General features: G+C 46.9%; 1 protein-coding gene and 1 long non-coding RNA gene across 7 annotated transcripts in view; one reads left to right on the forward strand and one right to left on the reverse strand.

Annotated features, from left to right (window-relative positions):
- Window positions 1-288: 288 nt before the first annotated feature.
- LOC129145910 (uncharacterized) lies at window positions 289-8,837 on the reverse strand. The gene is made up of 5 exons (XR_008552073.1): window positions 8,744-8,837; window positions 7,806-7,944; window positions 6,283-6,401; window positions 4,974-5,070; window positions 289-462 (listed from the first exon to the last, which is right to left on the reverse strand). It is a non-coding gene; the product is annotated as an uncharacterized LOC129145910 (long non-coding RNA).
- NINL (ninein like) overlaps window positions 8,201-13,258 on the forward strand; it is a 155,538-nt gene continuing 150,480 nt past the window's right edge. For 4 of the 6 annotated variants that reach the window (XM_037493573.2, XM_037493581.2, XM_037493563.2 and 1 more), the window contains exon 1: window positions 8,204-8,305. The gene's annotated coding sequence lies outside the window, so the exon portion shown is untranslated. Of the gene's footprint in view, window positions 8,306-13,258 lie in introns of all 6 variants that reach the window. The other 2 variants (XM_054695902.1, XM_037493602.2) reach the window with 2 other exon arrangements.

Consider the following 13,258-nt stretch of genomic DNA (forward strand, 5'->3'; position numbering starts at 1 on the left):
TCTTTTCTTTTTTCAGTTGAGTTTACTGCTGGTGTCTTGAGTTCTAAGACCTAAAGTGTGCAGAACACTTCTCATGTTTGGAAAGTGGGAGTAATGATTGCCACATTTGAGAAAAGGGGCTCAGCTGTGCAGTTGGTCCAGGACAGCAGCAGACAAGCGGGGGAATACTCAGCAGGTTGCTTTAATCAACTGAGGGAAATTGAGTTTAATTGCTGAGAGGCTTCAAATAAAATGAGACCCCAATATTCTTATATAATGTGTTAAATAAAGACTGCTAGTTGACACAGTTACTCATTTTCTTTCTCTTTGGGGTATCACATATTTACCTGGGCACTTTGTCACTCGGAATAAAGACGGTATCTTGGCAAATATACTTGGAGTTAGCTTCAACATGGACAGAATCAACACAAGTGATTGTCTTCAACTTTTCCATTTACCTTCTAAGAGAGAGATTGGAAATGCCTACAGGGGAGAAAAGTGTGAAAAGTGCAAAGTGAAAATTGTTGATTTGGTAGATAGATTTAAATTCTCCCTTTTCCCATGGGGACAGAATCATTCTTTTCTAGGTCAAGGGATACAGTAGAGAAATAATACAAGACAGTCCTCAAACCTCCTATGTGAGCACAGATCCTATGTATTTTAACAAGAATATGCCCACTCAGTTCACCTCTTATCCTGCCCATCTTCATCTAGGCGTGCCCTCTGCCTACCAGACCCCTTCTTACCCTACCAAATACAGAGAAACTAGAGGTGACCAGAGACTGGTAAGTGTTTCCTATCGGATAAGACTTACAAACTACCCAACAGGATTTTCCCAGCTTCAGTTACTATTGCTGTTGGTTTTTCTTTTAAATCCAGGCTATAGGTAAGCTGTGTATACACACACACACACACACACACACACAACCCAGCCTTCAAACTTCAAACATTGAGCTCATCAAGGAAATCCAACTGATGTCAGTTACAGTAGGTTGGAAATCAAAAAGTCATCCACACCATGCCAAGGCAGAAAGGGGCTTAGAAGGGGGTTATTTGTGCAAGAACACAATGGAGCCCATGCAAAAACACTGTGGTTCCTCTCTCCTTCCCCAAAGGAAAAGGGGAAACAACAATGTAAAATACAAGGACCTGAAGCAAGAAGAAAGTATAGCTCAAGGACCAAAAAGAAAGTCCCAACTAGAACTTCTTACTTTACATATCTTAAGAAGTACATAATGTTAGTTCATAAACAAGGGCTCGACACAACAGTATGAGATGAAAGGAAAACTGCAGGCCTAAGGGAAAAAACTGAAGACCAAAATTATATCATCACAAAACTAACAAATAGCTAAAAAACAACAAAGCTTAAATATCATGGGATGAAGAGAGGAAAAACAAAAGTAGAAAAGAGAATGACTAGGAGGATATCTCACAGGCTAGAGATGATAGTAGCATGGGGTAGAAAAGCAATGGTGGGATTCTGGATAGGGTCCTGGAACAAGAAAAAATCAAAAAGGACAGTATGGAAAACTGGTGAAAATAAAAACGGTCTTTAGTTAATGGTAGTGCACTGATATTAAATTCCTGGTTCTAATATCTATTCCATGTTTACCTAAGATGTTGGTATTTGGGGAGAGGTACATGGAAACCATCAACACTACCTTTTCAAGTTTCAATAAATATAATGCTAATTCAAAATGAATAAATTTTTAAAATGAGAGACATCTGAATGTGATGAAGTCTTGATTGTAGTGTATAAGAGAGAGAGTCAAGAACAACTCAAAGATTTTGTTCCTGAGAAAGTAGGATCAGAATCTCTGGGGTACTGTTCAAGGCACTGACAGCTTTTGCTTAGCCAAGGGGAAGAAATCCTGGTCTCCATAGCCCCCTCAGATGAGAACAACATTAGTTCAATTAAACTCAGTACATCCTTGTGCATTCAGTATTTTTAAAACCTCCATTTTGCAGAGAGGAAACTAAGGTTCTCTTTAAACTGAGGTTAAAAGACCAAGTGACCCAGCAGTCAGCCAATGGCACCATGACTCATATCTTCTGATACCAGATCATTCTCTAACTGGTGAGTGAAAATCAAGGTAAAGAGTAAGAAACATTATGCCATTTGCAGCAACATGGATGAAGCTGGAAGGAATCATGCTCATTGAAATAAGCCAGAAAGAAAAAGAAAAATTCCGGATGGTCTCACTCATAGCAGGAATTTAGAAGACCCAAATAAGGTATCAGGAAAAAGACTAATTACAATAAAGTGAAAATCAAAATCAACAGGCAACTCTAAACCAGAGACACGCTACAGGGAGTAGAAGGGAGTAGGATCAAAACAAGGGTGGTAGGAATTGTACGGGGACTATAACCAAGAAGATAATGCATACATTGTACAAAAATGAAAATAGATGTAAAAAATATATATAATTTAAAAAATTTAAAAAGAGTAAGAAACATTATAGAAAAGATGTTGTTCATTCCAGCACATACCCCTGGCAACTTATACACTGGAGTCATCAGGGCCATGGCTTTGCCTCCCGAAGCTGCACCACCCCTGCAGGGTGTGCCTGCCCCACTGGCCCCCACCGGCTGCCGAGGGTCATGGGCACAGGCATCGCAGGAGGGCCCTGGCCTTGCTCAGAGCAGGTCAAGGGCCCACAGCTCAGGCACAATGTGGATTTTTTGCCTGGGAGGCCCTAGGAAGTTTCACTTTTCCTTGGTCCCTGCCCCCTCCTTTTCCTAATCCATTTACCACTGGAGCTTCCCTTCATCCTGCTGGTTTCACCTGCCACCAGACACTGCCCCAGATTCCCCATATCCTTCAAAGTAGAGTCCCTACAGTGTCCCTATAATGTCCTCATGCTAGATGCCATGTGGCTCATATCATTTTGATGTATTCTATGCTAATAAGGCTTTGCTTTCCATATGAGGGGGAGCATCGGCTGAGAAAGGGTGAAGAGCACCTCTCAGGGTTCAAAGAGGGAGAAGGCATCAGCGTAACCCACTCCATGCAAATAATACTTGCTGGATTCTAGTACAGGGGTGATGGAGGCAAAGAGAAGATAGTCTTTGCCCGTGAAGACTCAAAAGACTCAAATTTGCCCATGAAGAAGAGCAAATTGGTAAAGAAATTATGAAGAGTGCTACAAGCACTGATTGAAGTAATGTGGGCATGCTGGAGGACAGGAGAAAGGGGGCAACGTTGGAGACATGATTCAATGTTGAGTGCTGAAAGCTGGAAGAGAGGTAACTGGGGGCTGCTTGCAAAGCCTTGGAGCAAGGGGAGTCATGGTCTGTGCCCCTTTCCAAGAATTCTGGGAAGTACCTCAACCTGAGGGCCACATAAATAATTAACAGTGATGGGAGGCCAGAAAAGTGGCAGGGCCAGGTCTGGAAGGAAGGGCCCACTAAACAATGTCACGGGGGACCTTTGAATGCTTTAGGCAGAAGAGGAGCAAGACAGATTTACACTTGAGAAGCATGCCTTGTTACCACAGGGAGGTGGTATCTTTAGTGCATAAACAAGCCTCTTATGGAAGCATTTCAGGGATCTGGAGAGCCTACCACTGGGGTTGGGGGGTGGTGTGGCTGCAGTAAGAGAGAGAGGAAGGGAGAGAGAATGGAAATCTATACAACCCAGCTACGGAGTAAACATGAGGAAAAGATTGAGATTGAAGGGCTGAATGAAACCTTCACCAAGATGGGGATTCCACAGAAGAATGTTTTAGGGGAAAGATATTTCAGTTTGAGACTGTTAGACACTTAGGGCAAGGATGGTGATGCCTAAAGAAATTAAACAGCCAACTATACCCAGGACCCCAGGAAAAACTTGCCAGAGCTGATTTAGCCCAGGGAGAGCCAAAAAAATGCCCAGAGGGGAGAAAGGCAGTCTACCCACCCCAATGCACAGCCAGGCCATAAAGCCTGAGGAAAGCAAGAAGCACCCAGAGTGGGGCAATTCCTCAAAACTGGCCAGTTTCTTGACAATAAGGCAATTCTTTCAAACCAACAAGCAATATCTGGAAAATACCCTAAATGCTCTCACCCTCCTAAGGGAAGGGCAGAAACGGTTGACACCATCACAACTCGGGCCTAATGGTCTCCCCAGTCCCAACCAGCTGATAAAACTACACCTTGGGAGCACAGTAGAAGGGAGAATTGAAGCAGGGCTATAGGTGTCTGATAGCCACCAAGGACGGTGCCCAACAGAAGACAGGTCACTAAATTCTTACCCCACATGCACAATTGCAAGACCACTCAGGCTCAGGGAACAACAACAATGGGATTTATTTAACAAAGAGGGAAAACAAAGAGTTACTCAGGCCAAAGTGGCAGGCTATCTCACCCTAGATAGTGTCCACAGTGTCTAGAATTCCCAAGCAAAAAGCCACTCAACCAAGATGGTGCCTTCACACCAACAAGGCCCTGGAGCACACGGCAACCAGCGGTGCTCACAGGCCAGGCTGCTGAGACTACACTGCAGCAGCTGGCACTAACAATCTAAAGGTCAGGATGAACAGCACTGAACAATGGAACAATGGAAAGCACCAACACCGGAGGCAATGCTGAATATAAACAGCTCTTCATGAGCCTCTGGCCCACACCCACAACAGCTCAGCCAGACACCTTTGGGGCTCTCTCCAAGCAATAACAATAACAAGACTGGAGGCAGGGGGCCTCCCGGTGGTGCAGCTGGTTGAGCGCAGCTCTGTGAAGCTGTCCGCAGCCTCTGCAGCACTGGTTCGATTCCCAGCCGGCCAGAGAGCTTCCTACATGGCATGGCAGACCTCTCCTGCTGCGCCTGCTGCTCCTCTCAACAGTGTATTTCGGTCATCTGCTTGTTCTGCTTCCCGCTCTGTCTCTGGTGAATCCTCTCACCCACCCACCCTCCTGTGCCACTGGCCTGTACCCCAGCTCTTGTAAAAAAAAAAACAAACAAAACAAAACACACACACAAAAACACTAGACCAGTGGCAGATTCACCACCCAGTTACCTGCAGAACTTTTTAGCTTTTGTGCACAATGGTCAGCCACCAAAGCTTCTTCCTTCTTTTTCTTCTTTTCTGAGGTGAGGTACAGAGTGCAATGAGCCTAGGATGGAGATCAGCATCTTTTGATCCAGGGGATCTCTCCTGTGCTACCTTATATCCACTTCTAGGGTCCCCCACCCTTCTCAATACCTCCTGATTGGCCCATTTAACCAGGCTGGCACCTGAGTCAGGGACTGCTCACTGGCAGCAGCTATTGGCGTGGGTGAGTAAACCCACCACATTACAGAGTGACTTAGAAACTGCTGCCCAGACTGATAAACCAACACCCCAGGGGCGCCTGTGCAATGCACCCTAGATGGGATGGAATGAGCAGCCTCCTCGCCCCCATTTAAGGCCAGAGCTACCAGTTGTTCTTAGCAAGGATTCTGCCTGCCCAGATCTCTCCCTGGGTGTCCTTTTACTCTGTCACTAAATAATCTTAGCTTTTGCTTCTGCCAAAGACATGCCAGTGAAGTCTTCTCACCATAATCAAAAACCAAGGAACTCCTAATCCAGGAACCCCCCAAACCCAACAAGACGTGAGTCTGAACTGTTTGTGGGACATAGAAGTCAATTATCTAGATAGCAGTTGGACACTTGGGCGTTAATAGTAGGAGAGAGAGAACCGGAATGAGAGCAGGACTAGACAGACTGAGGAGTCTGCATTAGCTGGAGGCTGTGACTTCAGACAGAACCCCCCAGACCTGGCAAAGGGAGCAGAGACCCACGTCTAAGAACTTTGTGAATGCCAGCACTTCGGGAAGGGGCAAGGAGACGCCCCTTTGAGAAAGAACTATCAGAGGGGCCAGGGTACAGCTGCCTGGTGCCCTGGAGCTGCAAAGAAAATGAAGATAAACCTGTTGATTTGGGATCACTGCAGCTGGGGAGGTGCAGGAGGAGGAGAACCAGGGTGATGCGTGAGGATGGGATGCTTAAGGAGAATGGAGAGCAGCCTGTGAAGTCTAGGGTGGCCAACAGTGTCAAGAATATGGCAATGGGATGGCTCAGTTTGAGAGAGAAATGCAAATTGATCTAAAGAATTCAGTGACATTGAGACAGGAAGGGTCCCAGGACAAGGATAAAATTTTGCTATTCCTGAAGACTGGTAAACAAGAGGTTAAAAAACCTGATGCCCTAAATTTCCTTAGTTCAGTTGTTTTTTTGTTTTCTTTGTTTTGATTTTACTATTTCTGAGCTAGCTTTCTGCAGCTTATCAAATTGGCAGCTATGGGAAAAAAAGGAGTTGCAGATCCAGGAGAAAATAGTTTCAGACCTTGAGACCAGACCGGTTCAAACTGGAGCTGTGGGCACAGAGCCTCCATGAGATGTTCACCTTGGCTGTGGTCACGTGCCCTGCACCATCACTGAGCTGCTGCTGATTGGTGCCCACAACTGGCAAAAATAGATGGACTTTAGCCAAATACACATCGTTGCTTTCTCAGTGAATAGTTTAATTCCCTTGTTCTCAAACCCCATTCCTAAAACCTATATAGCTTCATAGTCCCTGCACCTTGTCAAGTCTCTCATGCCCAGAGAGAGCTCCCCAGAGCTCTCTTTCTTGTAGTCAGTCACTGAATAAATGCTGACTCCTTGCTTGCTCTCACCAGTGTCTGTGGCATCCTCTTTCCAGTCTTGACTAGAGGGGTCTCAAGAGCCCTTTCTTTCCCTGGCTTCAGAGTGGGGTCCTTCCACTCCATCCCTTAATTCCCAGGGAGGGTGGAGGACTTCACTCCCAGTTTATCTGCCTGTGTTGTTGGAGGGTGGGGTCAGATTGAGGAAGCCCAGATGCCCTCCGTTTGTCTGGGGGCAACATGAATGTGGAGAGCAGGGGAATGGAGGGTGCAGCCCCGGGTCTTGCCTCAGCACCCACCATCCAGCCTGAGTGCCAGTTCTGGGATCAGACTTGGCACCTGAAAATGGTAAGAACTTCAGCATGTTATCGAACTGTGTGAACTTCATTTTCCTCTGCTAAATAAATGATGATGGTGCAAGTATGGCCTGGGATTGTTGTGAGGATTAAAATGAAGACATATATAGAAATAACCCAGCACAAATGAATTAGTAATTAGTAACTGTGGTTGATCAGACCAAAACCTTGGAGTCAGATTTCTCTCTCCCTCTTTCCCACCTCCAATTTAGAGGGACATCTTGTTTTTTGGAATCCCTAAATACTACACATATTAAATCTGAATTTTCACCATCTCCACCCTGGTCCACCTCTCAACCTAATTATTGCAGTTACTTCTTAATGTTTTCTGTTCTCCTGCCTTTTCCTGCTCTTCCCTCATCACTCTCATCAGTGGCAGAGTGATTTTAAGTCAGGCCACAAGTTCCCCGTTAGACCCTTAGATGGGAGCCATTTCCTTAAAAGGCTACCAAGACCATACATCCCTTTGTGACCCACTCCTTTCTGTTCCCACTTCTCCAGGTTCTCTCTTCCCAGCCACAATGAAACTCACTCGGCAGTTTCAGAGCCTCACCAGAAGACGTTTGTCTCCTTTCTTACCTTCCTGCTTTGTAAACTCATCATCCCGCTGAACTTCTGGCTAACCTTCTATACTCCTTAACCCTCTTTCTTACGTTGCCTCTCTCTAGTATTTATAAGTATCTAATATTTTTGTATATTTCATTTAAGTTTTTAAATTTTCTTATGGGGTGTAAACTCCACCGGGGCAGGGGTTCCCTCCCTCACCCGCCTTTTCCTTTGTCACTACTGTATTCTCAGGCCCTAAGACAATGCCTGGTACTAGCGGTGCCCAACGATTATTTATGATTGAATATATAATGGAAAGTCACCAAAATTTTTAAGTCTCTCCGTGTTCCCAGCTGTGAGTCTGTAATATTAACATTGCCTGGCGTGCCTCCTCGGGTTGTTTCCAGAAGAGAATGTTACATCAGCATCTGTGAAAAACCAGATCCCACGCAGAGGACAAGCCTTTGACGTGGATAGGCGAGGTCAGCTCTGGGTTCCCTGCCTGCGCACCTGAGCTTTCCAAAGACACCGGGGCTTTGGCGCTCCGCCCCCGCCCCTCCGTCCACACCCAGCCCCGCCCCTCCTCCCGCCCCGCCCCGCCCCCATCTTCGGTGCCCGCCCCGTGGGGTCCGCGGCTACCCGCGCGGCGCGGGGAGTACCAGGGGGCGGCGCCTGGAGACGGGGAGGAGCGCAGCTTGGAGGCCTCCAGACACAAAGAGCGGCCCGCGAGACTCGGAGTGGGAGCGGCGAGCCCGCCCAGCGCACCTTCGGCTGCGCCCCCGGCTCCGTGCGCAGGCGGAGACCCGAGGCGCCCCGTGACCAGGTGAGCCGGGCCAGTGGCGCCTGCGGGACCCACCCCTCGGCCGCACGTGCCGGCCGCTAGCCCTGCTGATGGAGCCGCGGAGCAGCGAGGCTGTGTGTGCGTGTGTGCGCGTGTGTGTTGTGCGCGCGCGCCTGGGGATCGGCAGTTGAGGGGCAAATTAGCCGAGGCCCCCAGACTCTAGGCAAAGTGGGGTCGTGGGCTGAGAACTCCGCGGCCGCCCCGGGACCTGCTCCTGGGCGCGTCCATCCTTAGCCCGGGGATGGCAGCCACAGTCTCGTTAGGTCTGCTGCGGTGCCCGACGTTTCCCGTCACTGCGGGACTGTGTGTGTGGGTGGCGGGGGGGTGGGTGGCGAGGGGGGTAGGAGGGGTTGCTTTAAGGTGTCCGTGGGAGCCCAACTGCTTGACCAAGCGTTTAAAAACCGGTTCTACAATAGTTACCGTTTCTGAAGTGGTGACGATCCTCGGACCAGAGTTTGCAGTTTTCCAGGCCCCTTGCTAGAGTGGGTTAAACTCCTGCTGTGCCATCAGGATCTGGTCGGGGTTTTCGGTTGTAATGCTGAGGTTGAACCGTAGGGCGAGAACCCCGGCGGCCGTGGCTGTCTGCAGCTAGCATTCCTGTCCCGGCGCGCAGCCCCGGCGGCCTGGTGCTGTGGCTGCCCAACCCGGGCCCCCGAGTCCCTGCAGCTTTGCCTGTCATCTGCAAAATGCGAGGACCCCATTCCTCTGAGCCGTCAGATTATTCTGCAGACAGCTCCTGTAATTAAGTTTGCGTCCGACTATGGAGAAAATCATTGTTACTACTAGCTTCTTTTGAAATACTGGTTTACACTTGGAAAATAGTTTGCATGGGACGGAAATAGTTTGCGGGACTGGGACGGAAGTTTATTGCCAGTGTTATCTGTTTTACTAGTTGTTTTTGAAGAATCGTCCTTTCCTCCCATCAGTGTGCTTAGTTACAAATCCATGTACGAGTGTGTCCAGTCTCTTTGGGAGTTTCACATTCATAAATGGTGCCTCACACTTGTATTAATGCTGTGTTGTTATAAGCTCTGTAGCACCATGTATTTGAACAGGAGGCAAGTTAGGAAAGGGTGGCTTGTTTTTTTTCCTACTTTGGGAGACTTAGGTCAGATTCTGGAACAGGGAGGAGGCCCACGGGCAATTCTGAAGCTGGAGGGCCTAAAGGCTCGAGGTCCCACCAGCAACGCTGTCAGTAAGAATGAGGGACTCGCAGGGGTTAAAGACACAGCGCTGTCAAGGTATCCTGGCCCCAGGAGGCAACCCACATGGCATAGCAGACCCCTCCTGTCTCAGCTGCTGCGCCCCTCAGCAGTGTATCTCAGTAGATCTGCCTGTTCTGCTCCCCAGTCTCTCTGGTGAATCCTCTCTCACACACCCCCACCTCTGTTCTACGCCCCAGTTCTTGTATGTATAAATAAATAAATCTTTTTTAAAAAATTAGGGACTATGAGTGACAGTTGAATTTCTCTTTAGAGCCCTTTGCTGTGATTTTCACATTGAACTTGGCATACTTATAAAAGAAAATTAAAAAAAAAATAGTTAAAACTGGTCTGTTAAACAGAGCACTAAGCAGCTTTGTAGTTTTTGAACTGTATGCAAGCGTCTGTATTAAAAGAAAAATGTGAAGAAAAGTCTGCCACTGTCCTGTCCCTTTTCTGTTTGATTTAGACATCATCTCTTGGTGATTTAATTATTTGCTAAATGGGATGTGTGTGTTTATATATAGGTCAAATTCGATAAAAATTAGAGGGTGATAGTTTCTGTAGTATGAGAAACAGCCTTCTCCAAACAACCTGAACTTCATTTAACACCATCAATATCAAATTAGAAAGAACATTTTTTCAGAGGAAAAGTTTGGAATTTAACACTTTTTAATTGCATAGTGTATATAAACATTGATGGAAAACTTTCTCTAATTCCCATTTATCCAATAAATTGTGGTTTGCAGGGCTGCTCAGAGGTGGATGAATCAAAACAGTCATTTGACAGCATGTTGTAAATCCTTAGTATTAGTGTGTCCTTTGTTCTGCATCCTTGTGAACATTTGGTCATGGAAAATAGAGTAATAAAAGAGTTGCAAAGTCCTAACCATAAGTATTCAAAGTATTCAGACCCTGCCCTTTTATGGTGAGTGACATCAGATCCTGATTAGTGGGTGTTTGTTTTTTTTTAAGATGGTTCTTGGGGCATAAGAGCGGTCCTTCTGACCTCTTTCTACCTTGTGCACTTAACCCTTTGAATCTTACATGAAGAGGTGGCTGTTAAATCTCTCTCTCTCCTTCACTGGTTCAAGGGAGGGCTAGAAAAAAAGGAGGCAAAAATGGTGTTCTCATCTTACCCCTGAACTAGAAGTCTCAGTGGTGGGGAGGGGTCTGGAATGGCTCCTGAGTACGAGATGACACCTTTGCTTCTCGAAGAACGTTCCAGCATGACAGCCATTTGTGGTCTGATTCCTTGGTCATTTTTTAAAAGGTGGAGTGGGAGTGGCCATAACTAGACTCTAGATTTGGGCTTAAGCATAGTCCTTGGCTTCAAGTACAAATTAGGGATTCAGGCTCAAGGCCAGAGATTTGGTTAATCACAAGCAGGAGGCCAAAACTTTAGGTCAGACTCTACCTGAAGCTATTTGGAGGGTGGTGGTAGCAGAAGACGTTCCTTCCCTCTTCTTTGGGATAACCTTGAGCTTGTGGATGAGAGTTCTCCACAAAGGATTCTGTCTGTGAACTGTGGGACTGTGGAGTCTTACGGCATTTTCTGTATTTTTTTAAACATTTATTTATTTATTTATGCAAGCACTGGGTACAGTCAGAAGCACGGAGGGCGGGAGAATTCACCAGAGCCAGAGCGGGGAGGAGAACAGGCAGACTGACGAAGTGCACTGCTGAGGGGAACAGCAGGCATGGCAGGAGAGGTCTTCGTGCCATGTGGGACTCTCGCCGGTGGCTGGGGATCAAATCGATGCTGCAGAGTCTGCAGGCAACTTCACAGCCCAGTGCTCAACCGCTGTGCCACTGGGTCGGCCCCATTTTCTTTATTTTTACCCTTTTGGAACATGCATCTGGTGCTGTGTGGCCGCAATGTTGTCTCTGTCAACCCTGGTTTGTTCTCACTACCCAGGGATAATACACATTTTTCAAAGACTAGTGCTTAGTCTTTTTAGTTGAAACCCTTTGTGTCTCAAATGAACCAAAGCACTCTAGGCAATTCCACCGCACTCAAGCTTGAGAAGCACTGGTATCCCGCCAACTGTTGTACATTGATAGTTATTTTGTATTTCAAAATAACTGGGAAATCTTGAGCCTCCCCGGTGGCGCAGCGGGTTGAAGCACTGTGAAGCTGTCTGCAGCCTCTGCAGCGTGGGTTTGATTCCTGTCCCACCAGGGAGATACCCACATGGTGCGGCAGACCTCTCCTGTCTTACCTGCTGCTCCCCTCAGCAGTATTTTTGATCAGTCTGTTCTCTTTCCTGCTGTCTCTGGTGAATTCTCTCACCTTCCTGTGCCTCTGGCCTGTTCCCCAATTTATATTATTATATAAATAAATAAATCTTTAAAAAAAAAAAAGAAAGAAAGAACCTGGGAAATCTTTTTGTGATGTGACACATTTTAGCCAATGACCTTATTTTGGGATCTGTATTGTTTAACAGATTAAGAGATTGGCGTGTGGGAGTTTCTCCAAATGGTCATCATTTATAGTTACTGTTAAAGGTCTGAAGGGAAATGATTCTTTGTAATCTCTAGGTTTTTAAAGTCTCAGTGAAGAATTGTCCATTTGTAGATGTTTATCAGTTAGGGTGGGCACTATTCACATAGGGGTCTTTGACAGCCTCTGACCATAAATCAGCATCAAGTGATACAGGGGAACATTTACTGATTTGGAGTTTAGTTTCAAGGGAACAGGAATTTCCTACACAGTTGAAAATTACTTACAAATCAACAAGGCAGCCTGCTCACTGGAGACTTAGACACCCCAGGGACAGTTCTTGGTACCCTGGCGGGGAGGTGCCTCTGGCTTCCCGCTGTGTTCACAGAAGTAGAAACCCCCCATGGAAGTGAGCACCCACTCTTGGTTCCCAGCTTGGGGGAGAGGACAGAACCTTGAGCAGAGGAGACTCTTTCCTGCACACATGGGGTGCTTGTCCACAGGTGGATGGGGAACAAGCTCATTGTCCCCCTGATAAGGGAGGGTGACACCTTCTGCCCAGGAAAACTGATTCCTAAGGGCCCTGCAGCTCCTCCAGTAGCTCCCTGGGTTCAGGTGAGCTTGGTTTTGTAGTCAAGCTTCTTCAAGGTAACCTTAGGCCCTCTCCAAGGACCTAAACAAAAGGAAGTGGGCGTTTAGCCCCCTGACTCAGCCAGAAAACAGAGATTTCCAGTTTCTGAACCCTATAGTCTATATTAATGGTCTGTTCTCACTGCTGATAGCATTCAGAAAACTGCTTCTTTTTTTTTTTTTTTTAAAGATTTTATTTATTTATTTATACAAGCACTGGGCATAGTCAGAAGCGCGGGAGGGTGAGAGAATTCACCAGAGCCAGAGTGGGGAGCAGAACAGGCAGACGATGAAATACACTGCTGAGGGGAGCAGCGGGCGCGGTAAGAGAGGTCTGTTGCGCCATGTGGGACCCTCACCGGCGACCAGGGATCGAACCGGTGCTGCAGAGGCTGCGGGCACCTTCGCAGCCCAGCACTCAACCACTGCACCACCAGGGGAGGCCCAGGAAAACTGCTTCTAATAGAACATTTGCAGGGGTCCTGTGTAATTCAAGCTTTCCAGGCCCTGCTCTGTGCAAAAATAGGAAAATAGTCAGTAGTTCACATCACTGCTGTGTGGCTCTGTAAGTAAGCAGTTCTTAATATATTCTGAATTCTCATTTCAAACTGCACACGTAAAATAAGACTTTGATATTTGTAGCTTTTACTGTGTGAAATT

This window comes from Talpa occidentalis, unplaced genomic scaffold (assembly GCF_014898055.3).
Source record: "Talpa occidentalis isolate TD23 unplaced genomic scaffold, MPIMG_talOcc4v2.1 talOcc4.10, whole genome shotgun sequence".
NCBI classification, from domain to species: Eukaryota; Metazoa; Chordata; class Mammalia; order Eulipotyphla; family Talpidae; genus Talpa; species Talpa occidentalis.